We start from the raw sequence: 27,838 nt of genomic DNA on the forward strand, positions 1-27,838 counted from the left end.
GCAACATCACAAAACAAAATAATGGATGTAGTGTTGAAACCTTTCATTACTCACCCCCCAGTCACAGATCTGGCTTTAATCAATTGATATTTTGCTCACCACGTCACCCCAGTTTGGACCCAGACATATGCAAGTCAATCTTGACTCTGCTCCCCATGGGAAACCAGTCGCAGGATTGTATTTTGTGGTATTATCAAATTAATTGCTTCATTGAACCTTAATGTACATGTTGAATTTAATTAAACTTTTAAGTACGTTCAACGTTTAGAAAGCTGCCACTCTGTTGCCCATAGTTTTCAGTGACCACTTGAGGATGCTGACCATGAAACAGACTTCCTTCTTCTTGGACAAAAGAGTGAACAACTCCCATGAGAGGGAACAATAGAGCCCTGCAGTTGGAAGAGTTGTTACATCTCCCTGGCAGTAAGCCACACAGGTTATGACCCCTAAAGGCAATCTTCAAGGGGAAAGCCACGACACACACAAACACGCATATTAAACGCTCTTTTGTTCAGGGCATCAGGGACAGAGAGGGAAGACATTTGGCAAACCAGATTTCCCACTGGTGTGTAGCCCTCAGGTAGCAATATCTCTAGGATGGACTAGCAAGCTCCACATCAAGAGTAGGGTTCAGCCATTTTGGGAGTGGGCAGAATAGTGCAGTCTGGGATAGTTGTCACACATTGCAGAAAGTTGTCATCAGGCAGGAAGCAATCTGGTATCCCATTGTCTAGTAACCACTCCATCCACCAAGAAAACGTTCTGGGCAGAAATATGGCACCCCTTGCACTCAGACCTCAGAGCACGTCTGGACTGCAGAGAGGACTGAAGAAGAAGTGCCTGTCATTCCTTCGACCTGGCAAGAGAGGTTACATCAACCAATGACTGCAACTGCTTACTCCTGGACTAGCAAAGAGAGTACTGTGCTTGTGGTGCTGGCTCATGAAAAAAGTCAGCCCTGAGCACCAGTTAGAAGATGTAAACTCCAAGAGCTAGTTGGCTGACTTCTTGTTACAGTACCAAGACCACAAAAGCTGAAAAAAACGTTCTGACTCGTCAGCAGCTACAATCACCTGATCTCATTAACCACCAATGTGTAGCTGGGGAGACCACGTTCTGACACTCTTGGACCTGGGGGAGCTGGTAGAGTGCAGTTTAGTCACCAAAGATGGACACTAGCCTTCACCAAAAGTAAAGTAACTGTTGGTTTTACTGAGTGAGGAGACCAGTTGTCCAGTGGCAGCTGGACTTTTGCTAAACCAAACCAAAAAAGACTTCGAAGGACATTGACTCCCGAGGCCAAAGGGATGCCACCTCGGACATGGACCGAAAAGCAGCCCCAGGAAACGCCCTATTGAGTGCAAAGCATCCTACAGCCTTGTAAGCAATCTGTACCCTTGCATAAGGACTATCTTATTAAAGTCTATGACAGCTCACCCATAGAGCCTGGAACTGGAATAGAGACTGCTTTGGTGACGAGATGACTGCCCTGCAACACCTTATCCCCCCTGACCTCCTACCTGCTGGAGTTGGTTGCCCAAAGAAGGCTGGAGTAGCCAAACAAAACTTTGCAAACGTTTTGCAAAGTTTCCAAAAGTTCCAGTTGGGTGCAAAGCAGTGGTTTACAGTTTACTTTAAATTCTGCATCTCTGGAACCCTTTGGTGGATTTTGTTTATTTTTAAGTCTAAAACTTCATATAAATAATATCTACATGTATAAATCAGTGTCATGTTTCTTTCATGTTATGTGACTTTCTTAATCCATTGTTTTATTACTTCTAAATGCTTTACACTTGTTCAATTGTTTAAGCCTTGAGGCTCGAAGTCACAGCTGCCTAGGGTTGAGCTAGCGGTTTTACAAATGAATCTGACTGGATGTAAGTCGGTATTGTGAGTGTATTGCATGGTTAGGTCTCACAGTTATGCCATATGACACACAATTTTCCTCTCACTGGTTCACTTCAAAGGACATCAGGAATGTTCCCTGGGCCTCACACCCTTCTGGCAGGTTCTCTTCATTCTCTATTTTCTGTAGCAAAGACACACTTGGGATCCAAAGTATATTCCAGGCCCCACACAGTAAAGCACTACTGATATGCTCCACAGTAACCAATTTACATACATATTCACACTGCACACACTCAAAATACATGGCCCATACAACCTTCCCGTAGCCCATTAATTAGCTGTCTCAAGCATCTGGCTTTATATTAAAGTTTGGGGCATAATTCAATTTAAACAGAGCTTACTATGTGTGAAACTCCATTAGGGAGGCTCGTCACACACCAGAGGCCAAAATACTGGAGGCAGAAGAATGAAAAACTGGGAGTTTTGATGGATTAGAAACAAGTTTCCAAACAGATAGATTATTCCCACAGTGACGTCCAGGAAAGAGTTTAGGCTATTTCTGTTTGCAGCATGTCAAACTGTGTATGCTGATGGTTGCACTGTAGTGTAGCATTTGTTTCTTAAACGGCTGAAGCTTGCAGCCACAGAGAATATGAACTGCATCCAGTGGCAGTTTTAAAGACTGCATTTGTAGGTATTGTCCTCAATGGAGCTTTGTTCCTAGAGCATGGAGCTCTGTACATAAAATATGGCATGCAGTGACACAAATGGTTTGTCCTTGTATTGCTTCCTAGAGACCAGATCATATTACTTGAATCTTAGATAGCCTTCTGTGGCTGAGCCATTGACTGTCAATAAATAGGTGCCCAATTCATATCAATGTCTTCCTTTATTTTCTCTGAGAGCAGTCCAATAAAAATGCAATCCACTGAATGTTTTAGATGTACCATTTACACACCATTTGCCCAGCACGAACAAGGAGAATGCACCATATTAAATTGAATGTGCTGTCCCTGGCCAGACGTGAACTCATGCTGCCCTGGGACAATACATTCAATTGAAAAAAAGTACTACTGCTTCAAAGCCGATCCGTGCTTCACTGTGCAGGATGCAATCCACCTGCATTTTTAAGGTGAATTAGAGTGAGTGACTGCACCCGCCTGCAAGGCGATGTTGTTTGGTCAATAGGACCGCTTTTCCCCCTCCAGACAGCTGCCATCAGGGGATGCACTGACAGTGTGCCACCTTTTAGGTGGTACAATGTCAGTGCGTCTCCTGACAGCTTCTTTGCCTCTGTACCTGCATCTATAATACTGCATAGGAGCAGAGTCAAAATGATTCCCTCATTTGCATGGGGCCACACTGCACTGATAATAAGGGAACACCCTCTGGTGATAGCTCTTGTTTTATATGTGCACCAGCACTATCTACATTACAGAAAGGGTCTCACAAGGATCTGTGGCCCTTTCTGTAATACCAAAGTGCCCCAGGGGTGTGCAAAGCAGGCGCAAACACCTGTTGCACAATACAGCCTCACTTTCTGCTTTTGAAGAAGCACTCTTTTGAGAATGCAGAACATGAGGAGCGTACTCCAACTTCCTACCTCCCTCCTAACTCCTTCGTTAACAATGACAGTTTATTTCCACGGGGAATAACAATTAACATTGGCGAGCACCTGCCTGGATTTCTTTGCATGGTTCAGCATCTCCATGGCACCCTTAAAGGTTCTAGACAACATTCCACACATTGTGGAGGATGGCCACCCTTGTCCTTTATTGCCTTAGCTATGAGCAGCATTCAATACTGACAACCATAACAAGCTACAAGTCGCGGCTTGCAGGGGCAACACAGGATGTGGCAGGGTGGGAACAACAAAAAAAAATAATAATAATTAAAAAAACGTACCTTCCTTGCCTCTCCTCTGGCTCCAGTACTTGCAGGCGCAGGCTCCCAGCCTGCCCTGCAGCCAATCCTAACGCTGCTTTTATGCTGTTGGGAGCAAGAAAGCAGTTTTAGGATTAAACAGAGCACCCAAACAGGGTGCTTGAAGGCTGAGGGGGACCCCCTGTCTGCTCTCTCCAACCTGGCAACACAGTGCAAAGCTTAGGGGCAGATAATAGGGAACTTTTGCTGTACCCAGTGCACCGCCACTTTCCTTGCGCCCCTTAGCATCCCCCGACTGCCACCATTTGTGTGCCACATCTTAGATACAGCGCACACATGGTGGCTGTAGGGGGGTGCTAAGAGGTACAAGGAAAGTGGTGCTGCACTTGGTGCAGTGATACTTTCCTTACATTTGCTTCTTGATGTCCTGACATTTCTCATGAACTGCTATTATTTTCCTTATGCCCTGCTGTCATGCACATGCAAACAAGAATGTAGCAATGTTACAGGTTTACTTACCAACAGGTCTGCCTACCCAACCTATCAGGTGATACAGGAGATCGCCTTCCTGGGGAACGAGGTCTGTCCACTGGTGCTTCATCTGTGTGGTCCACCTTGAAGATCCTGCGCAGCTGGAACAGGACCTTTCCCAGCATAGCTTCCTGGCCTCCGTCGGGAAGCCCACGATCCCACGGTCACCCATTCTCAACAGGTTGGGGAGGTAGTGGCACACTAAACCAATTAACCCCTCCAGTTCATACAGACTCATGCACTGGGCCCTTTCCTTGCAAGACATCCTGCTCTCTCCCTCCACAACAACCAATGACCCAAAAATATATAAAATAAGTCCCCCTAACCCTCAATACTCCAACAAACTACACTACCCCAAGACAAACACCTGATAATACTAATACAATGACAGGTCAATTACACTACACAAAACTTACAAAAAGGAATGAACAGCAACAGGACACATCACAAAACTCTCACCAACCACCACTCCTCAACCAGCATCAGCTCCACTCAACCTCTCTCAACCACAGACAGAAGAGACTGTAAAGTAAAAGTGACAGTATATTCACTTTACCATGTGTGCAGCAAGGACGTCCTGTTACATCACTTCCTGGGCATATGCGTCACGTTTCCTGATATGTTTTTTTTTTTTTTCACATTACGGCCGTGTGTAGATTTTTTCCATGAATGCTGACAAGGCCTGTCAACTTGCAATTGATGCGCAGAAGCCAGGCATTATTTTTGGAATTTGTGATGTTTGTAGGGCAATGATATGTGTCAACATTTTTGACATATACTGGCCATGTGTGGATTTTTGAGGGAAGGCTGACACAAGAACACAGTTCAGAGGTGCATGGTGCCAGGTGTCATTTTAGTTATTTGCTCTGTATGGAGATTAACTATATGCGTCAAAATTATTGACGCATAACATCCATGCGCTGATTTAGGTGGAAAGGCTGACAGTGCACCAACATTCACATTCCTTATTACAGGGGCTATGTATCAATGTAGTTTGTATGGTATGGCTACATGTGTGTGCATGTGCATTGTTTTGTGTACCGGTAACATAGGAATGTGTTGCCATATATATGTATTTGTGTGTGATGCATGTGAGGACTGATACTGTTTGCAAATGTGTCCGTATAAGAAGACTCTCAGCCACATACATGTTTACACATGTGTACTGAGTGTACATATGCGATGCAACTCATGTTGTGGGTCTACCACATTGTCATGTTAGAATTCTGACTGTACGTTACTATACACAACATAGGATGAGAAGGTCCATGTGCAATATTGTTCTGGCATATCATACCCTTAACAAATCTTCAGCAAAGATGCTGTTGACTAAGGCCAGCATAAGATCCTGTCAGACATTTAAATGTGAGTGCACACATGTGTACATTCTGTCGTGTTGTAAGGAGCAGAGTTAATGATGCAGAGCAACACATGTAACGTATGCTTCCCCATGCATGCAAAATGTGGAGATGGTGTGCTGACGTGTCATTATAGGTATTTATGTGACATGTATTTTGTATGATAATATATGTAGCATGGCTGATAAGTGCTTCATGATGCAGTGGTGTATTTAGGGATTGGACACATACCGTAACTCAAAAACAGCTATCTTATATGTAAGCTGTGCACTCATATCTGTGTAACATGTTTCAAAATGGGGGGACATTAGTACTGGTCATGATCACTTGTAAGTAATCATGTGGCACGTATACATTTTATGATGTTAATTGTACTCATTTGTCCATCTGCAAATTGACAGCAACAAGCATGGTCAACCTGGGACATGTGTGGATACATTTAGGTATGTTGTGTTAACAGCATACATTTTCTAAGTTCAATTACTCAAACATATATGTTATTGGCAGATTGATGAAGCTGAATATAATCTGTCCGGCAGGGGTGATCTCATGCAATGATGGCACCCTAGTCATCAATTTGCATTTTGAATGACCATACAAGGCCATTGTTGCATGTATGAACACCAGTAGACTGTGGTCACCCCAGCTCAGTCTACTGTGTGCAATCATTAAGGATCAATGTAGCCTACTCAGGACTTTGAGGAGGCATTGGTTGGTGATCTCACATCCTCATGATGGGTCATCTGCACTGCGATACACAGTCCCCTGCAGACATACACCTGCACATTTGTGACCCCATGGCCAAATACGTGTAGTGGCCTTTGAGGGACTTGATGTCAGGATTGCTCTATCATATACTGGGAAATAGCAGCTTGTTTGAGTAGGACATGTCTCATCAGTCCCCATTGTTTCACATGATTTGCCAAGAATCGGTTTGGATATTATTTGGATGCTTGGTTAGGTCATTGAAATTATTTTGAACTGCGTCTTGTCTGTAGACCCAGAGTACAGATACTGCCCTTGTTGGGCTTCCCTTCTTTGTGGATGACCACTATGGAAGCCTGGCACTGGTTTAACAAGAGTACTCACCCCTTCTGGCTCTTCTCATATATCTGCTTCAGATCTGAGCCAAGCTTAGTGGCTGTCAACTTATATGGTTCCATTGTTACCCCGTTGGGCCCTGATGCTTTGACGGGCTTCACATCCCTGATGCCTCTTGCAATTTCCTCCAGGGAACGTGCATCTTCTAAGGCTTCCCTATCCTCTGTAGTGAGGCTCGGTGGGGCACATCACCCAGGAGCTTGCCTGCTTTGTTTTTTTGTGGTGAAATACCGTGCATAATCGATTTTCCCTCAGTAGTGGCCAGACATTTGGGCTATGGTTTGTCCATTACTAGCAAGTTACCCTGATGACTTCTGGATCCCAGGTACCCATCTATCCACTGCTTCATACCTGTCCAGCCAGGCCAATATTTTTCCTGTTTTGTCCCCAGTTACATTGATGCTGTGCTGTGTTGCCCTATGGTGCATATTTGCAGATTCCTGGGCCATGTATCAGTTTTGAATTTGCTTCAGAGCTAGGATGTGGGCTCCATCTGATTCCTCCTCATCAGGTATGCTGGCCTCAAGGGATGAAAACTCACATTCTAGAGCCTTCAATTTGTCCCTTTTTAGTTATTTCCCTTGCGTCCTCATGGTTAGACCCATCCTCTTGACTACTGTCTCATAGGCCACACACATGAGTAGAGACTCAACTGATGTGCTGTTTCTCTGAAAATTATGGTCTTTTGTTGCTAACATCCATTCTCTTCTTTTTGGATCTTTAAGGCTACCAAGGCCTCTATATGATGCGGGTAGATTTTGTCCTCTCTGCCCCACCCTATACCAGCCACAGGGGACATTAGTCAGAATAATCCGGTTAAGTTAGTGGCCTCACTGACCTTTAACAGCTGGTGAGTTGCCATGAGAAAGTTATCAATTCAGGAAAGACTATCATGCTCCCCCACATAAAGGATGACGTGCTGGCTTGCTGGCTTAAGGGTACACTATGCATATGCCATTCCCTGGGCAGTGAGGAAATCTGCTAATGGTTGCCTGGCTGAGAAAAGGGGCCTGGGGGAATGTTGGTGAATGCTGTCACTCGGCGTTGTGTTAAGATCCCCTCACATGATCACTTCCCCATCTGGAAGACTGTGTAATAGAGTGGTCAGGCTGGTAGTACAGAGTCGTGAAGTCATGTTGTGATATCTACTGAAGGTATGTTTAAGATGCCCCCTCCCTGGTCCCAGAGAGCACCACAGAGGGACCCAGCAGATCGGCCCATATTTGACAAATGACCAGGGTCAGCGTTCTCCTCACAAACATTACTACTGTTCTAGAGGAGGTGTTATGGCCCACATTAGAAGCCTTATTATTTCCCCAATGGTGAAGGGCATTAAACCTATGGCAAAGGAGGTGAGTCTCTTGTAGGAGAACCATCTCAGGGGAATCATGTTTTTATGAATTGGGGCACAACTCCCCATATGACTTTGTCAGGTACGCCATTGCATTCCAGGATACACTCCTTAGGGTTGATGTACCAACTTTGGACATTTCAATGTATGGTTAAAGGACCACACACGGGGGTGTCAGCCCTAAGCTGTTTGGGGTTCAGACTGTGAGAGTGAATATCCTGTGTGCCTCAGCTATGTTGACTGGCTGTATGTATCTTGCTTGATCATTAACTACAACAACTATCCAATAAACTGTCTGCAATCATCACTCCCCCATCCCTGCTACACCGCACTGCAGATTCCAAGCTGCCCACCTCCCCAACTGCGCATAGGGCCTGTTGTCCCAATCAAACATACTGCTAACTAGTATGTGTCACTACCGCATTCTGGCCCCCACCTAGCCCCCCAGTGAAACTGACCTGGTCAGTGAACTACTCTGCCACCGTGTAGCTCCACCGGCAAGTGAAACCCTTCTGTCTCTGAACTCTGACCTCTGTCAGTAGTTCTAGGCCCTCCTCTACCTGCAGGCTTCTGCCTGCGCCTCATCCCTGGTGTCTAGTGGGTGAGCTCAGCTTGTCTGCTTGGCTGCTCTCTGCCTTTTTTCTCTTTTCTCCTCGTTTTTTTCTTTTGTGTGCTTTTTTTTGTGCCTTTCGCTTTCTGCGCTTTCGTCTATCTTTTCCTCTTTTTTCCTCACTCCTCTCTTTCTCGCATCTCTCTCTCTCTCTCTCCCCCCTCTCACTCCTCCCGCCTCTGCCTCAATCCAGGATGCAACAACAACTGCAAACAAGCATCACCAGCTAACACAACCACGGTCCCTTCAGCTGTCTCCGCTGCCGCCAAACTTACACCACCACCAAGAGCTTGGACCCAGCACAACCCATCCGCTACAACACTCCGACCCTGAAAACTCTCAAGTGCATTCCCCTCAACGTCTGCTCTCTCCATAAACACACTACCAAAATCTAGGACCTCCTTGACAGCATCACCCCGGATGTCACGTTCCTCACCGAGACTTGGACCAACACCACCTCATGCCCAGACATCGCCATCACCATCCTCCAGGGATACAAGATCACCTGGAAAGACCTCCCCAGCCACCCTGGGTGGGAATCGCCATTGTCCACAGGTCCAGCCTCCGCCTGAACATACACTCCGAAGACTACGAAGAATCCACAAGCCTGAAGAAAAAACATTAAATTCAAGCAACATACCAGCCATACCAGCTATATACCTACCATCAGGGTAACCCTCATCTACCACCCTCCCGGACCATGTACTCCCTTCGCAGACTCCATCACGGACTGCATCTCCGCACAAGCCATCGCAGCCACCAACTACACCCTGCTGGGAGACCTCACCTTCCACCACGAAACCTAAAAGACCCCCATACTACATCCCTCCTAGACAACCTCCACAACATAGGACTCTGACAGATCGTGAAGGAGCAAACATACTCAGCAGGACAAACCCTCAATCTGATCTTCACAACAGGAACCTCTGCCACCTTCAGTCACACCACAGAACTCCCATGGACAGACCACTGATGCATCCATTTCACCTTTAGCACACCCACCATTATCAGACCCCAACACCAACCATCATGTAGAAACTGGACAAGAATAACCGACGATCATCTCACCGTCGCCCTCGCCATCACTCCCGACCATCGCACACAACGACGACCCAAATTCTGCAGCACACACCTTCCACAAATGGATTGCTGACTGCGTCAACACCACAGCCCCCCTCAAAAAGAACATCAGTACCCACGCAAAGAAAACCAGCTGGTTCACCTCAGAACTTCGAGAATCTAAATGCACTTATTGCCTCCTCATGAAAATCTGGAGAAGCACCAAATCCACAGAAGCCCATAGCAACTTCAGAGCCGCCACCACAGCACTCCTCAGAAACACCAGAAAGAAAGCTATACAAGAGAATCTCCTCACACACACACAACAGCAAGGAACTCTTCAGCATCATCAAGGAGTTCGCCCAACCCAACAGTGAAAAAACAGACATCCCACCCTCACAAGACCTCTGTGACAGACTCAACACCTACTTCCACCACAAAATAAAGACCATCTACGACAGTTTCAGCAAGGACAACCTTCGTGCAGAACCCCCTCCACCTAAACCCGACACCAACATGCACCTCACCACTAAAGATATGCTGAGAACAATAAGGTCCATACACTCCAGGGCCCCCACAGACCCATGCCCCCCCACATTTTCAGCAAATCCGCAGACACCATCGCCCCCAAGCTCTGCCTCACCATCAACCGCTCACTAGCTGCCAGCACCTTCTCCGACGTCTGGAAACACGCAGAGATCAACCCTCAAGAAACCCTCGACAGACCCCACCAACCTCAAAAGCTTCAGGCCATTGCCCTACTCCCATTTTCTGTGAAAGTCATCCTAAAAGCAGTCAACAGCCAACTTGCCACGTTCATAGAAGACCACAATATCCTCAACATCTCCCAATCCGGATTCAGGAAAAACCATAGCACTGAAACAGCCATCCTTGTCGCAACAGATGACATCCGCCCCCTGCTGGATAAGGGAGAGATGACAGCACTCATCCTACTAGACCTCTCAGTGGCCTTCGACACAGTCTCCAATCACACCCTGATAAGAAGACTCCACGAAGCGGCATCAGAGACAAGGCCTTCGACTTGATCCAATCCTTTCTCTCCAGCAGAACTCAATGAGTGAGACTCACCTCCTTCCTTGCAGACCCCACACCCACTACCTTCGGAGTGCCCCGGGGATCCTCCCTCAGCCCCACGTTGTTTAACTTCTACATGGCCCGCTCGCCAGAACTACGGAATCAACATCATCTCCTATGCTGACGACACCCGACTCATCCTCTCCCTCTCCAACTAACCTAACAAAGCCAGACACAACTTCCACGAAGGCATGGAAGCAGTCGCCAACTGGATGAGAAACAGCTGCCTTCAACTAAATGCAAAGAAAACAGAAGTACTAGTCATGATTACTGGTGGCCACCCACCCACCCACCCACCCTCACCAGCCAAACCCACAACCTCGGAATCATCCTTGGCTCCAACCTCAGCATGAACTATCAAATCAACTCAGTCACCTGCACCTGGTTCCACACCCTCTGCCTCCTAGGCAAGTCTTTCAAGTGGATCCCCTTCGAATATAAAAAGACCATCACACATGCCCTCATCACCAGCAGACTGGACTGTACGCCAGAAGACTGCACTCTATGCCGGAATCAACAAGAAACTCACCTGCAAAGTACAAAACATCCAGAACGCTGTCACCTGACTGGTCCTTGGCCTACCTCGACAGTGCCACATCTCGCAACACCTGCATACATTGCACTGGCTTTCCATAGAGAAAAGAATCACCTTCAAGTTCCTCACCCATGCACACAAAGCCCTTCGCAACACCGGGCCAGCCTACCTGAACGAGCTACTCAACCTCCATGTACCCCACAGGACCCTACGCTCAGCCCAGCTCTCTCTTGCAGAAGTACCCCACATCAGGAAAACTAGAACAGGAGGACGCTTCTTTTTCTACCTCACGGCCACCGCCTGGAACGCCCTCCCTCTCCACATCAGACAAACCACTTCCCTCCTCAGCTTCACGAAGGAACTGAAGAAATGGCTTTTTTAAGAACCACCTCACTGGTATATGCTGCACTCCCCCCAGCGCCTTGAGACCCTAAAAGGTGAATAGTTGCACTGTACAAGCAGTGATTGATTGATTGATTGATTGAGTGAAATGTCTTTATCAAGTTGATGTCTCATATCCTCTGTCTCAATCTTGCTCCCAATTATTGATTTAGTGTCAGAGTCACCAGATCCTTGGGGTCTGTGCACGTTCCCAACACTTCCACCACAAGAAAGCTCCAATACTCTGATTAGATTTATCACAGAGTCTAAGAGAGTCCAAGTGGGGAAAAGGGGATTAGGACGGGAACAGCTGGGAAGGAGACCTGTAGGAAGCAAAAGGTTAAAACACAACATCAAAATTATATCTCATGAAATCAGTACCATGCTACAACTCTAAGCTTCGTCTTTTCCGAAAAAACATGAACAACCCTAAAATAGTCCTAAAGCTGACTAGGCTTTAGATGACCGAATGCCTGAGGAGGAAACAGGAAAAGTTAAATAGGACTTTCAGATTCGAGTACTTTCTTTAGCATGAGAATCAGGAAACACTCTGAGCAATTTCTAAACAACCATATGAATCTCCTTTTAAGAATATATATCAGGAACACACAGCATTACATCTAGAACTCTGGTATTGTTGTGTTCATCTCAGAAAAAACATTGGGAAGTGAATTGCGCACATTGCAGATTTTTATATGAGTATTAAACACCATAAAGGATTGTGCACCATGAAATCACACAACGTAGATTCAAGGAATAAATCATGCAACGTGTCAACATGAAATGCTACCAAGAAAATGTCTTAGAATAGTAGCGCACAGTAATTTACATTATTTATACACGAGGAAAGAATTGCGCATCTTGCCGATTCAAATGCCACCATACAAATGCCAAGAAATGGTAGCGCACAATGAACAACATGAAAAGCACTTAGGGAAAGAATCGCGCGTCTTGTCGATTCAAATGCCACCAAGCAAATGCCAAGAAATGGTAGCGCACAATGAATAACATGAAAAAACACTCATGGAAAGAATTGCGCGTGTTGCCGATTCGAATGCCACCATGTAAATGCCAGAAAATGGTAGCGCACAATGAACAGCATGAATTACACACGAGAAGTGAATCGCGCGTTTCGCCGATTTGAATGCCACCATGTAAATGTCAAGAAAAGGTAGCGCGCAATGAACAACAAAGTTAAATGCTCATGAAACGAGTTGCACGTCTTGCCAACTCGTAAAACATCATGTAAATGTCAAGAAATATCAGCGCGCAATGAACAACAATGTAATAACGAAGTCAAATCTTTATGGAATAAATTGCGCGTCCTCCCTATTTGCAAACCACCATACAAATGTCAGAAAATGGCAGCACACAGGTAATCTGTTATTCATTTAAGAATTAAAATCAAGAATATAGAAAATTCTCAATTACGGTGTTGGGAAATGTTCAAACACCGTCTTAGCGCCTGGAAACAGTGATCACCAATGAGAGATGAGTGCAGAAGACTGGAAAATCCAAATTGGCCGCCGGGACAGGAGCTCAGGAAGAAGCTGCTGCTCTGCACCGGGACCTCTGAATACTGAGCACTGGAATTTGGGCTGACTCTCTTTTATCGAGTCTTGGCCCAGCCTAGAACCACGCCCAGGCATGTTGCAGGGAAAGTCTCTAGAAGGCCCTGGAAAGGGACCACACCCTAACACACTCTGAATGTCTGCAGCAATACATTGCAAATGTACAGTATTTATAAGCACCTTAAAAATGAATCTTTTGGATGGAATTCTGCAATGCAAAAGGTTAAACAATAACATATCATCACAATGCATAAATTACATTATCTTGCGAGTGTTGGGTTTTTGCATTCTAGATGCCCGTAGAGCGCGCACTGTCCTGGTGTTGACATTTAGAACCATTGCATCCTGCTCCCAGCCCACCCACAAGATGTTCTGGGTGCATATCCGGTGCCACATTTACGATCCCACAAGCCCCTCTCATCTCCCCATAGGTCCCAAGATCTGTTTGGGTGATCTGGAAGATGTGCCAGGCTAGGCGCTATATGTTTTGACCCGCACCTCCAATTCAAAGTGTTTCATTATACTCCTTTTTCTGCCCGCCACCCCAGCACCTCTTAGGGTGGTTGCAGTGTCTTGACCCTCCTGCCACCTGACATTCAATCCAACCAATCACGGGCAGCTTCAGGGCTTTTCTAAAAAGTGAGGTTTGCATGCTGCGACTAATGAAAGCTGCACTGGAAAATACATTGTTTACTTGTAATCCCATTCCCTCAGAGCCTTCCTCAGCTAGAGGACACTGTGTGGGTCATTCCGACTCCCGCCGGCGGCGGTCATTCTGAGTTTCCCGCTGGGCTGGCGGGCGGCCGCCAGAAGGCCGCCCGCCCGCCCAGCGGGAAACCCCCTTCCACGAGGATGCCGGCTCCGAATGGAGCCGGCGGAGTGGAAGGGGTGCGACGGGTGCAGTTGCACCCGTCGCGATTTTCAGTGTCTGCCACGCAGACACTGAAAATCTATGTGGGGCCCTGTTAGGGGGCCCCTGCAGTGCCCATGCCAATGGCATGGGCACTGCAGGGGCCCCACGACACCCGTTCCCGCCAGCCAGGTTCTGGCGGTGAAAACCGCCAGAACCAGGCTGGCGGGAAGGGGGTCGGAATCCCCATGGTGGCGCTGCTTGCAGCGCCGCCGTGGAGGATTCCCTGGGGCAGCGGGAAGCCGTCGGGAAACCGCCGGCTTCCCTTTTCTGACCGCGGCTTTACCGCCGCGGTCAGAATGCCCCCGGAAGCACCGCCAGCCTATTGGCGGTGCTTCCGCGGTCGTTGGCCCTGGCGGTCAGAATGACCTCCTGTGTCCGGGCTCCGGACCCAAAGACAGAAATTGTGGATGAAGGTAAGCCAAGCTTTACCTATATGCAATGGAGGGGCACAGCGAGCTGCTTGGTGACTCACAACCCGGTATCAGGCTTTTATGAGTCTTGCTATGATGGGCCAAGGGTGTGCTGCAGGCCTTCATGGTGCAGTTGGGATGTGGTGGGCTCCCTTCACCTAAAAGGGTTTTGGGAGTCCACTTGTTGCATCTGTTTCAGGATGAGATTGTCCACAAACAGGTCCATGGTTGGAACCTTGGTATTTTGTGGTACCACTAGTACCCATAGATGATTTCAGCAGGACCAGCCCTCCAAGTCTTCTAATTCTCTCACAACTGTTCTACTGTGGCTTCACATAATTTTTCGTACATGGCCACATGCTCACATTTGCCTTCGACAACCTATGTACAATTCCCAATGAGTGTATTTTAGTACTGTGATTCCTCATGTCAGTTATGAGTAGAGGGAATGACACAATCAAGCTTTCTATGTCATTCTTCACACATACAATTTGGCAAGTACATTGCTTGACATTTGTGTGTATTGATCCCTGTATGTCACTCTCTTGCTAATACATGTGAGTGGCTCTGAGAAGTTTGTTCTCAGTACTCACGTATGATGTTGTCATTCAGACTTAGCTAGGTTAATTAGCAGACACAAACCTGCCATTGTTGGTACTTGCTAGCCTTTTCCCACCTAGCCCACACATCTGGACAGCAGTAATCAAGTATATTTCCTGGAATTCTACAGTAATATGTCAAACCAACACACTTGTGTGATATTTTTGTGACAATGTAAATTGTATTGGCTAGAGACAATGCCTACATTCCACAAACACATCCATGTGATGGTGAATTATTTAGGAAATGTTTATTGTTCCTGACTATGGGGCAGATTAAAGTAGAGTGGTGCAGAAGCCAGTGCAGGGCCACTTTTCTTACCACCTTTAGAATCTCCCTACCACAACCATGTGTGCGCCGTATTTTACAGACTCCACACCATGGGACAGGACAGGGGGAAATAGCATGTTAGGAATTTGATGCAATGATGTACTGTTCAGACTCCGAGCTAAGATGTCGGACCTTACCACGAACAGTACTCAGGATACCAATGGTGTGCCGCCTTTAAACAGCTGCTCTGAGCAGGTGTCAAAAGTAGCAGGCATATACAGCACAGTTGTTTTTGTTAGATTACACTGCACCAATTTGGCTCCCCCACTACCATTTGTATACCCCCCTTGCACACTTAATGCCTGTCACAGGCATTTTGTGGCACAAGGTGTTACCAAGAGGCACAATGCCTGACTTGCGCCACTATGAGTTTCTGCTGCTTAGATATTTGCATCGTTGGGCCACATTAGCATAAGATGTTTGACACTAATGTTGCACAAGGATGCACTAGGCCCTCTTAAATCAAGGCCTATGTCCCACAGTTATTTACAACTGTTGGGTTGTAGTCATGCTCTCTGAGATATGTGCAAGTTACAATTAGTATTCTGCTGGTGTAAAAGAGTACGCTATGTACATTCTGAGTTTACATGATTGTATTTTGATTATTTACATGGTGATTCTTGGAGTACAGTTCTATGTTCTGTTCTGCATATTCCAGCAGCAGTGTTTTGTTGTTCCCCCTTCTCCAGTTGTACACCATTGTTGTCATCCTTCTCATTGGGTATATCTACTTGGTCTTCCCAGGTGGCATGTATGTGTACACAAATGGTGTGCAAAAAGGCACACACAAGGATGATTTTGCTGACAAGGGGTGGTTCGTCAATTGCTAGGTGCCATGGCCCATATTTGTTTTGAGTGGAGTGGTGTATCAGACTAACATCTGGTATTGTGTGTGTTCCTGTTTGGATTATGGTTGTATTGGTCTGTGGCAGTGCACTTTCGGATCATGGGTTGTGGGTTAGGTACATGGTGATTGCAATTGAAATTTTTGCCCGACAGTTCACTCATGCCAAATGTGTGCGCTGTTCTCTATATTTGAGCCAGGGGACCAAAGATACAAGGCCCTGGAAGCTACCTGCATCACACTAGCCTTATTTTGTAGATACTAATGTGGGCAAACTAGGCAAATAATTACAGTGCCATGTGTAGACAGGGCCACTATCCATGCTGTGCAACACTTAAGTGGTCATTTTGATATTGGTGGTAAAAACCGCCCAATGCCACAGTGACAGCTGCCAAAATACCACCACCGCGGCTACCATCCGTCCACCATATTATGAGCACTACTGAACTTCCGCCCGAAGTCCGGTAGTGTTCATGGAGGCAGACAGTGGTAAGGTGGCACTGCTACCAGCAGCACCGCCATGCCAGTAGAATGCTGCCAGACGTAATATGACAATTCATATGGCCTGGCGGTGTTCTGCTGGTGGGGCGCTGCTGGTGGTAGCAGCGCCTTTTCCCGTCCCCTGCTGGAAGACCTCCTCGAACAAGGTAAGTTGGGCTTCCGACAGGGGAGGGGGTGGGAGGGTGGGGAGTGTTGTGTGTATGTCTGAGTGTGTGCGTGCATGTGTGAATGCGTCTGTGTGTGTTGTGTTGTTTGCGTCGTTGTATGCGTGTGAGTGAAAGTGTGTAAGAATGGTGAAGTGAGTGCGTGTCTGCATGTCAGTGTGATTGTAAGAATGCGTGCAAGCACGTCTAGAAGTATGCCTGTATGAATACGTGTATGCCAATGTGAGTGATTGGGTGTATGCGTGGTGCGTGTCTGCGGGTGTGTGCAAATATGGGGGTTGGAGGGGTGAATGAGAGGATCAGAGGGGGTGGGAGGGGGTGTTTGGATCAGGGGTGGGGTGTGTGTGTTTGGATCAGGGTGTAAAGGGGTGTATTTGAATGTCGGAGGTGGGGGGGTTAGTGTGTGTTTGGGGGTGGGGGAGCCACCTACCAGTGACAAGGAAGAAACTCCCTCTAATTGGTAGGGCCTACGGCCATGGTTTTCGAGGTTTTGCTAATGCCACAAAAACCATGGTGGTAGGCAGGCTCATTATAACGCCGGTGGTACTGTGCCAGCCGCTAAGCTGGAGATTGACATCTCCGGCCCGGCAGCTGATACCCCCATGGCGGTATGAGTGGAGAAGTGGCAGGTTGGCTGCAGCCAACCTGCCATTCTCATAATGTGGCAGTATGTACGGCCAGCCTGTTGGGGGTACTACCACCACATTAAAACACTCACCCCCGGGGTCATAATGACCCCCTTAGTGTCCCTTAGCAACACATTATGCCTGGGCAAAGCATCATGTATGCACAAGGTGTGTTCCCTCATTGAGCTAAAGCTAAAATGGTGCAGAGGTATAGAAGTTCCAATTAATATATTTTATCTGGTACTTTTGATGCCTGCACAGAGCAAGCATAAAAATGGGGCACATCATTGCATTAAATGTGGGCCTATGTATTGTGCAGGATTTGCACTATACATTTGGCATTTATTCTACACAGTCCATCAATGGCATCTATCATGTTGCCACTATTGCACCTACTACGCGCCATAGTGCGCCATGTATTGACTACGGCACACACATGCTGTAGGAAGCTGGCCTGCTGTTTGGTGGGTACCTAAAGTACTTACACCTTATACCAGGTATCCCCTATTAATGTAGTGTAGGTAGTGTCTAGAAGCCAGGCTCTCTAGTGGTAGCTATGGATGAACAGCCAAGGCTTATCTTGGAGGCATGCAAAGCTCATGGAATACCACTGTAGTTACACATCACTCACACTCATGATAGAAAACACACAGGGGGTCATTCCTACATTGGCGGGCGGCGGGCGCCGCCCGCCAAGCGGGAACCGCCATTTGGCCGCTCCGCGGTCAAAAGACCGCGGAGGCCATTCAGACTTTCCCGCTGGGCCGGCGGGCGCCCGCCAAGGGAGCCCTGCCGGCCCAGCGGGAAAGGCCCTGCAACATTGAAGCCGGCTCCGAATGGAGCCGGCGGTGTTGCAGGGGTGCGACGGGTGCAGTTGCACCCGTCGCGATTTTCACTGTCTGCTAAGCAGACAGTGAAAATCATGCTGGGGCCCTGTTAGGGGGCCCCTGCACTGCCCATGCCAGTGGCATGGGCAGTGCAGGGGCCCCACGACACCCGTTCCCGCCATCCTGTTTCTGGCGGTGAAAACCGCCAGAAACAGGCTGGCGGGAAGGGGGTCGGAATCCCCATGGCGGTGCTGCTTGCAGCGCCGCCATGGAGGCTTCTCCCAGCCGGGGGTAATCCGGCGGGAAACCGCCGGACCCGGCTGGGAGACCGCGGCTTTACAGCCGCGGTCGGAATACCATATGAAGCACCGCCAGCCTGTTGGCGGTGCTTCCAGCGACCTCCACCCTGGTGGTCATGAGGGCCTCAGTGTTACAAAATAAAGGTACTTTATTGTAGTGACACAAATACCAAAAAGTAATAGAGAGCTAACCCTCCAAAAGATGATAAGTAACACACAAGATATGTACACTAGTAATCAGCAATAGGCGTGGAACATGTTAGAAAACTGTGCAAATAGCAATAGACAATAGTGACTCCAGGGTGAGCCCAAACCAAATGCTAAAAAAATGGAATGCAAATACAGGACCCCCACGTAGGTAAGTGGAGTGTGTAGAGGCAAGCTGGGGGAACTAGGAAACCCCAAAGGTAAGTACCACAATGGCCCCCAGCGACCCTGAAGAAAGGAGTTATTTACTGGATTTTCCCCAAACCGCTCAAAAGGAGGAAAATGAAGAAAATGCAAAACCCAGACAAGACTGCTAGGAACCAGCAGTAGATTCTTGAAGAGGAAGACCTGTGGAAGAAGGGGACCAAGTCCAGAAGTCACAGAAAAGTTCAGTGGGGGCAGGAGCCACTACCCACTCAACTGTGGTTGCAGGAGTTGGTCGATGGTAGGACGAAGACGGTCAGGAGTGCAGCCCTGGAGTGGTGAAGAGTTCCTGGAGGATGCAGTTGATGTCCCACGCTGGATGGATGATTGAAGTCGGTCAGTGGCATGGAAGAGCCACCAACAAGTCTTGGCAAAGGCAGAAGTTGCTGTGAAGAAAATGTGGAGCTGCCAGGGACCAGCAAGGTCCAGGAGGACTCAACCAGCAGGGGGAGTTGTAGGGGGACCTTCAGCAAGGCAAAGAGTCCACAGAAGGAAAGGCAGCCCCCTCAGAAGACCCACTGGACGATGAACCAGGAGTCGCAGAGGAGCCCCCGCAGCACAATTGGAGAAGGGTTGCACGCTGCAGGAGAACCACACAGAGGGCTGTGTGTCACAGGAAGGAGTATTGGGGCTGGAGATACACAGAGCCTGAAGAGCCCTTTGAGGAAATGCCAACAAGTCTTGGTAGCTGCAAGACACATAGAGCATGAGAGTACTGTCCTGCGTGGGATGGCAAGGGTTTACCTCCATCAAGGTTGGGCAGCTGGCAGAGAGGACCAAGAGGACTACTCTGGACCACCACCCGTGATGCAGGATCCATGTATCTCAGGATGAGAGGAAATCCACACAGCCAGTCGTTGATGCAGTTGGTGCCTGCGAATGCAGGGGAGTGACTCCTTCACTCCAAGGGAGATTACTGATTCCTACTTCCATCTCATGCAGACCGAAGACTTGCTTCCCTCAAAGGATCCACAGCCAGGACAGTGTTGCAGAAGCTTGGAGGAGCCATGGAAACAATGTTGGAAGCAGAGTCTTCATTGTGGATGCAGATTGTCGGTTCCTGGAGGGTCCATTCACTGTTCAAGTGGCTAGAAGTCAAAGTAGAGGTTGCAGAGGAGTTCTGCCGGAATCTCGCAAGCTGAATCTGAGGACCCACCCAAGAGAGAGATCCTAAATAGCCCTGAAACAGGGATTGGTCACCTAGCCAGGTGACCACCTATCAGGAGGGGGCTCTGACATCACCTGCCTGACCTGGCCACTCAGATGCTCCCAGAGGTCCCTGCCAACCTTGGATTAAAGATGACAGAAACCAGGGACCCTCTGGGGGAGCTCTGGGCACCACCCCTGGGGTGATGATGGACAGAGGAGTGGTCACTTCCCTTCCCATTGTCCCATTTCATGCCAGAGCAGGGTCTGGGGGTCCTGGAACCGATATAGACTGGTTTGTGTATGGAGGGCACCAAATGTGCCCTTTAAAGCATACCAGTGGCTTGGGGAGGCTACCCCTACCAAACCAAATAATGCCTATTTTCAAAGGGAGAGGGTTTTACCCTCCTCTCCTAAAGGAAATCTTTTGATCTGCCTTCCTGGGCTTGAGGTGTTCAAGCAGCAGGAGGGCACAAACCTGTATGAGGGGTGGCAGAAGCTTGGGCTGCCCGGAAAACCCCAGAATGCTGGTTAGAGTAATGCTGGAGGTCCTCTAAGGAGCCCCCAGAGTGCATGGAATCATACTTCCAATATTGGCAAGAGTATTGGGGTATGATTCCAACGTGTTTGGTACCAGACATGACTAGGTTCAGAGTTACCATTGTGTAAGTGGACATAGGTAGTGAACTATGTCCAGTACATGCATCCAGCACTCACGAAGTCCAGGAAAATGGAATTGGAGCTCGTGGGGGCACCTCTGATAGTGCAGGTACATGCACCCTACCCTCTGGGCTAGGAGAGCCTGCCATAGGTGTGACTTACAGAGAACTGGTGCAGTGACTTGTAGGGAAAAGGGTGCATGCACCCTTTCACGCAGGCTGCAATGGCAGGCCTACTGATACACTTTGCATGGGCTGGCATAATACATGCTGCAGCCATGGGGATCCCCTGATACTCCAATTCCCTGGGTACCTAGGTACCATATACGAGGGGCTTAAATGGGGGCACCAGTATGCCAAATGTGGGGTGTGTTTGGTCCAAACAACCAAATTTAAAGGGAGAGTGCATAGTCACTGGGGTCCTGGTTATCAGGATCCCATTGAACACAGTTAAAAACACTGACCACAGGCAAAAAGTGGGGATAACCATGCTAAAAAGAGGCAATTGTCCTACATTGGGCGTAGGGGGAGTTCTAGGGTGCCCAAGTGAGGTAATACTCTTCAGATGCTGTTCAACGTTTCTGACATATGGCCCTTAGTGCCTTCACTTTAGATCTACAGAATAGTCATGTACTAGACATGTGTTCCTAGTTTGTGTGTTGTGTGCCATGTCATAGGTGCAGGACCCTGTGTGTTGCATCTGAATCCCAACCCTTTTCCCCAGGAATACCTCCCTTGCACAAAGTGTTGTTGTTGGCAATTGCTGGCTGGCATGTATATATGTGCATGAGATTCATATGCCCAGTGTGGGGCAGTTATATGGGATGTATTGTGATGTATGCGTGATTTTTCAGACAGCTTTGGGAAAGGACAGGGCATGCTGTGCTTTTTAGCAGTGCCCTGCATCAGAAGTCCAGCACTGCTAAGTTCCATTTATCCTCATTCATGTGCATTTCTGGCCTCTCCATGTACATTGTCAGTAGTACATCTGGCACAGTCCATCGTTGGTACCCTTGTATCATGGTATGGAGATGTGGGATTTACTGGTATGTTTGTTGGTGTTCTGTGAGGTGTCCTTTCCTGCACATGATCTTTCATTGATGGTGATGTTGTATTTCAATGTGTGCTGCACTATGCACCACACAAGGGAAAGTTGTACACAATGAGTATACCTTTCATATTTAGGTGATGTGTAGATTGACAGATATCAGTGCTGCCTGAGACTTCTACAGCATTGTAAATGTGGGGCAGTGCCACTTTGTGTGTGCAAGTAGGCAATTGCCATATTGTCCATCCTGGAGTGTTGGTTTATAGTGATGTGTCTGAAGATATAAGCATCATGGAAGATATAAGCACCGTGGATAATTTCATGGTGGTCCACGATGGCCTGCACATTGATAGAGTGGTTTCTGTAGAGGTGTTCGGCTGCTGCAGGAGGGACAAGTTGGATTTGGATGCAGGCAATAGCACCCAGCACATGCAGGAAGCCAGCAATCTGGCACAACCCTTTTTTGGTCTCCTACTGCTGTTCCTGGGTGTTGGGGAAGCAGGTGTGGTGGGGTTGATTCTGATAATGGCATCTAGAACCTTTGTAAGGAAGGCAGAGAGGGATGGTTGTGATCGCCCACCCACTTGAGCGGCAGTTGTCTGGAATTAACCCGAAGCCAGCAAGTGGAGGAGAGCCAGAAGTTTGGTCATGGGTGGAATTGCTGTGTGAGTCCGTACACTTGCTATGATGTATGGCACTATGTCCCTCATTCCAACCCTGGCGGTCATGGACAGCCAGGGTGGAGGGACACGGAAGCACCGCCAACAGGCTGGCGGTGCTTCCAGGGCCATTCTGACCGCGGCGGTAAAGCTGCGGTCAGAAAAGGGGATCCGGCGGTTTCCCGCCGGTTTTCCCCTGGCCCAGGGAATCCTCCATGGCGGCGCTGCTTGCAGCGCCGCCATGGGGATTCCGACCCCCTTCCCGCCAGCCTGTTTCTGGCGGTTTACACCGCCAGAAACAGGATGGCGGGAAAGGGTGTTGTGGGGCCCCTGGGGGCCCCTGCACTGCCCATGCCACTGGCATGGGCAGTTCAGGGGCCCCCTAACAGGGCCCCATAAAGATTTTCACTGTCTGCTTTGCAGACAGTGAAAATCGCGACGGGTGCAACTGCACCCGTCGCACCCCTGCAACTCCGCCGGCTCCATTCGGAGCCGGCTTCCTTGTTGCAGGGTCTTTCCCGCTGGGCCGGCGGGCGCTCCCTTTTGGCGGTCGCCCGCCGGCCCAGCGGGAAAGTCGTATTGACCCCCGCGGTCTTCCGACGGGGTTACTTTGGCGGGCGGCCTCTGCCGCCCGCAAAAGTCAGAATGACCCCCTATGTGTTGGAGCAGGCGTACAATGGACTCCGGCCTCAGATGGTAAAGTTTAATCACCTCTTCTTCCCTGAAGGACAAGATGCTTGCACGCTGGGGAAAGATCCTCTCCCATCTTATATGCAGCCTTTAAGGGCGGATGTGGTGGTGTTTGTGGTTGGTTCAGTGTTGCTGGTTTCACTTGGCATTGTCACTGTTGTCTTCTACAGTTGCCAATCTGTAGGATTATCACATCCATGGTGTCCTGTTGCTTTCCAATGCTCCTTCTGTGTGTTTGCCTTATGTAGTAGTGTGTAGGTCTCATTTTAATGCCTGGTCTGACCAGGCATTAAAATTTTGACGCTAATCGAACTTAGTGTCATTTTTTGGATCCGGTCCTTTGCGTGTGTTGTTTTTCTGTCGGGTTGTAACTTTGGCACTAGCGGCCTAGTGTCATCTGTAGGAGGGAACGCCTACCTTCTATATCATTGTCGTTAAATGACGCAAGGTGAGGTGGCGCTCCCAATATGACGCTAAATCAGAAATGTTGATGCTAGACTGCTCTAGCATCAAATCTAAATATGCAGCTGAGTTAACGCTGCTTTTATGTTAAAAAACATGGTGCAAACGCGGCACTAACTTTTCTTAAATTTGGGGATTCATTTACAACAGCCATTGTATGACAGTTTCTCCTGAAATGCAGTGTGAAAATAGACTGCTGGGGTGAAACCTATTTTTACGAGTAGGACAAGAAACTATGCTTAACTGCAGATGTCAGTGAAGGGATAAACATACGAACAATGGTATGCACTGCGCTGCTGTACAGTTAAGCGCAACTAGTCACTCCCTCCAACTAGCCTTCTTGTTTCATTGGGCAATTCCCCTTGTAGGCTGGTGTTCGAAGCCCAAGGCCACTGCTGGTAACTGCAGCAAGCAAAGGGGGGCTTCAAACGAGAGAGAGAGAGCGGTGTAGAGAAAGTGAGAGAGGAATGAGAGAATAGATGGATTAAAAAAGTGAGAGATAGACAGTCAGGAGAGGAAGTGGATGGGACTTGTTTGGGCATTTTTCTCAAGGCTAATTTTGGTTCCCCAGTCTGGCCCTGCACTCATGTTTAGTGCTCGTGTGACAGCAAAACCATGAATATGAGGGAAACATGCAATACTGTCGCTAAACCTGTGTACATGCATTATATTCCACTTTTTGTGCTGATATTAAAATCAGGTAATAAAGCTCAAGGAGCTCTCATCACAAATATTGTTTGCATCAAAGCACTCCAATGCCTCCTCAGGCGCAGCATTATATAAACACAATCATAATACAATTACAATACCAGGGTTTTGATTATCAAACATTTTGTGCTTGGTTTGCGTCACAAAAGTGATACAAACCTGTGCAAAATTATTTTTTTGATTTACTTTTCAGCATAGGAAACTTATTTTGGTAAGGTGCCTGAAAGTATCACAAAGAAGCACAAGGCGCTGTTTTCAGTATTCTGGGCCAAAAGGTTGTTTCATTTGTGGCACATGATTTTTCTTATGCAGCCATCCATGGTTTTCGATGCAAAACCTCTCTTCTAACAATAGTAAACAGAGTTTTCAGCCATGAGATAACACCACTTGAAAGATACTGTTAAAAGGAGAAATGCTCTGACTTCCCCTACCATTTCCCACTTTGCATGTGTGCTGCACAGTCCGGCACACATCCAATGTGGGAAAGGTTTCAAAGTCAGTCTAAAGCATAGTAGTTTGTACTGGAAGGGTAGCAAACCTGTACAAACCTTGCAAGACTTACGCAGACACCCTTGCACTATGGCGCACAGATGTGTGTGTGGCGCTCGGCTGTCTGATTGTGCCCCAGCGCTCCTGAGGGAGAAGGATTGTGCCATATATCTGTAGATATGGCGCTTTTACTGCTCTCTCCTTGTTACACAACGCACGCTCTGTGACAATTTTGATACTCTGGGCCTAAGTGTTTTCCTCCAGGTTTGTTTTATCACCAGTTTAAAAATAAAACGAAGGAACTAGTCGAAAATATACGTTTACTACCAGGCCATATTTTATTAACATCACCTGCATTTTCCAAGGAACGTTTTAAAATCGTCACACTACCCCAGCATTTCCTAATGATGTGTATTTACCCCAGATTTTGACAAAGCTGAGCAGGAAAAGATTTCCACAAAGGGGAACGTGTCATGCCAATAAGCCTTCTTTTTTATTTTAGTTTCACTGTATTCGTGGACGTTCTTCTTCAAAAAGCGCTGACTAGTTTACATGTAAAATGAGCCCTAGGATCGCAGGAAATAGAGATTTGAAAACTAGTTTTTAGTGATTGTTTAACTCCACACACTCTGGGACCCGTTTCCTCTTCTGTCTATATTTTCATACATAAAGTTTCCTAAAATATGGCAATTATTTTAAACATCTATCTATGTATCGTTTTCTGTAAGGACTTGCAACCGTGTCTAGAAATATTCAGTGTAGGAGCTGGGAGGTGGGCTGTGTTTTTTTAAAAGACTTGTTTGAAACTTCTGAGAACAGAGCTCATGTTTAAATTGACAAAGAGGAAAGCTTAATCATTTTGATGTATTGTCTCGACTGCACAAGGTCAGACTTGAAATAGTTTGGTGGTCTTTCAGCTCTTTTTGAAGTAGCGTTCAGGCTTTTTGAGAGGCTGCACACAAGCTTGACTGAAATAAATAAAATAATACAGCTGTGGCTGAAGGCAAAACAGTTCTCGAAAACAGTGCACCCTCCAGGTAACGTTCAGGTGGCCATACATGGACAAAATTAATCTGTACAATGGGGGCCATTATTCACGTTCCTCTGTGAAAGCTGAAAGAAAAATAGCCAATGTATGTTTGCTTGTAATATTAGCGGAGGTTCCTGGCAAAGTTAAAACTGCTTCTTGAATGTAGAGTGAATAGAATGGGAAAGTTCGTAGTTGTTTCATATTAATTCGCACAGATCTACAACATACAATGCACTCATTTATTTTTAATTTTTGGATGTTTAATTCTTATATATATTTAGGTGTGACCTAAACACAGTTTTAGTTGTCTTGCCAGCCCCTTGTTTCCCCAAAAAATGTACATACAAAAAATACATACATATATATAGGGTCCCTAATAAACACTCTTTCACCACTGATCTGTTGACATATCACTCAAATTGTATTCCGCTCACCCTATCAGAAGGTATCAATCAGTAAATCAGCATACCGCAGCCATTTGATGCTTTCACTTTGAGTGATTGCATTTTTTTCAGTGAGTGTAAACACAGATTTGTAGGTTTAAACCACACCCCCAAAGTTTCATGAATGACAACCCTCTTGTATCTGATTTGAGAGAGCCCTCTAGTAACTGCTATTGAAGCTGTATTCACCACTTTTGGAGTGGTGTACTAGCTCTGACAGTATGCAGAAAACGATACCTTAACCTCAAAGGCAAAGCTTACATCCACTGAAACATAAACAGCCAAAATAAGCTATCTAAGTGTACTTATACCTGCCACTGAATAAATGTTCCTATAAATAGTAGGCAAAGATCAGAAATGTAAACCACAAACTTGAAAAAAACTGGATTGGAATCTGTAATTTTGACTCATTATTAAGAACCAGTTTTAGCAAAGTCATTTGAAGCAGTTGGTTTATACTAGAGCTGGACCTTTATTAACAAGTGGAACTGCAGCTTCATGAAAATATTTCAATAGTTTTGCAGTTGACTTGTGAGGGACACATAGTAATGACTAGAGGAACTGCAGCTTCATTTAAGAATTTCAGTTTTTTGCAATTGACTTGTGAGGGACACCTGGTAACAACTAGTAGAACTGCTACTTCATGTAAGAATGCAAGGCTTTTGCATTTGACTAGCAAGAGACACCTAGTAACGACTTTCGGAACGGCTGCCTCATTAAAGAAAATCAATGCTTTTGTATTCAACTTTTGAGGGACACCTAGTAACACCTAGTGGAACTGGTACTTTGTGTAAGAAGCTAAGACTTGTCGAACAGCTGCTTCATTTAAAGAATTTCAGTGCTTTTGCATTTAATGTTTGAGGGACACCTAGTAATGACTAGTGGAATTGCAGCTTGATGTAAACATTTCAATGCCTTTGTATTTGACTTCTCAGGGACACCTAGAAGCAACTCGTGGAATTGCACCTTCACAAAAGAATATAATTATATTTCCATTTGACGTGAGTTACACTTAGTAATAAATAGTGGAACTGCAGCTTCAACTAAGGATTTCAATTCTTTTTTTATTTGAATTTTGAAGGACACCTAGTAACCCATAGTGGAATTGCAGCGTAATGAAATAATTTAATTGCTTTTGACAATGACTTGTGAGGAACACCTAGTAAAGACTATTGGAATTGCAGCTTTTGCATGTGACTCAGGAGTGAACTCTAGAAGTGCCTTGAGGAACTGTAGCTGTGGCAAAGAATTTAGA

Source organism: Pleurodeles waltl, chromosome 10, assembly GCF_031143425.1.
Source record: "Pleurodeles waltl isolate 20211129_DDA chromosome 10, aPleWal1.hap1.20221129, whole genome shotgun sequence".
Taxonomy (NCBI): domain Eukaryota; kingdom Metazoa; phylum Chordata; class Amphibia; order Caudata; family Salamandridae; genus Pleurodeles; species Pleurodeles waltl.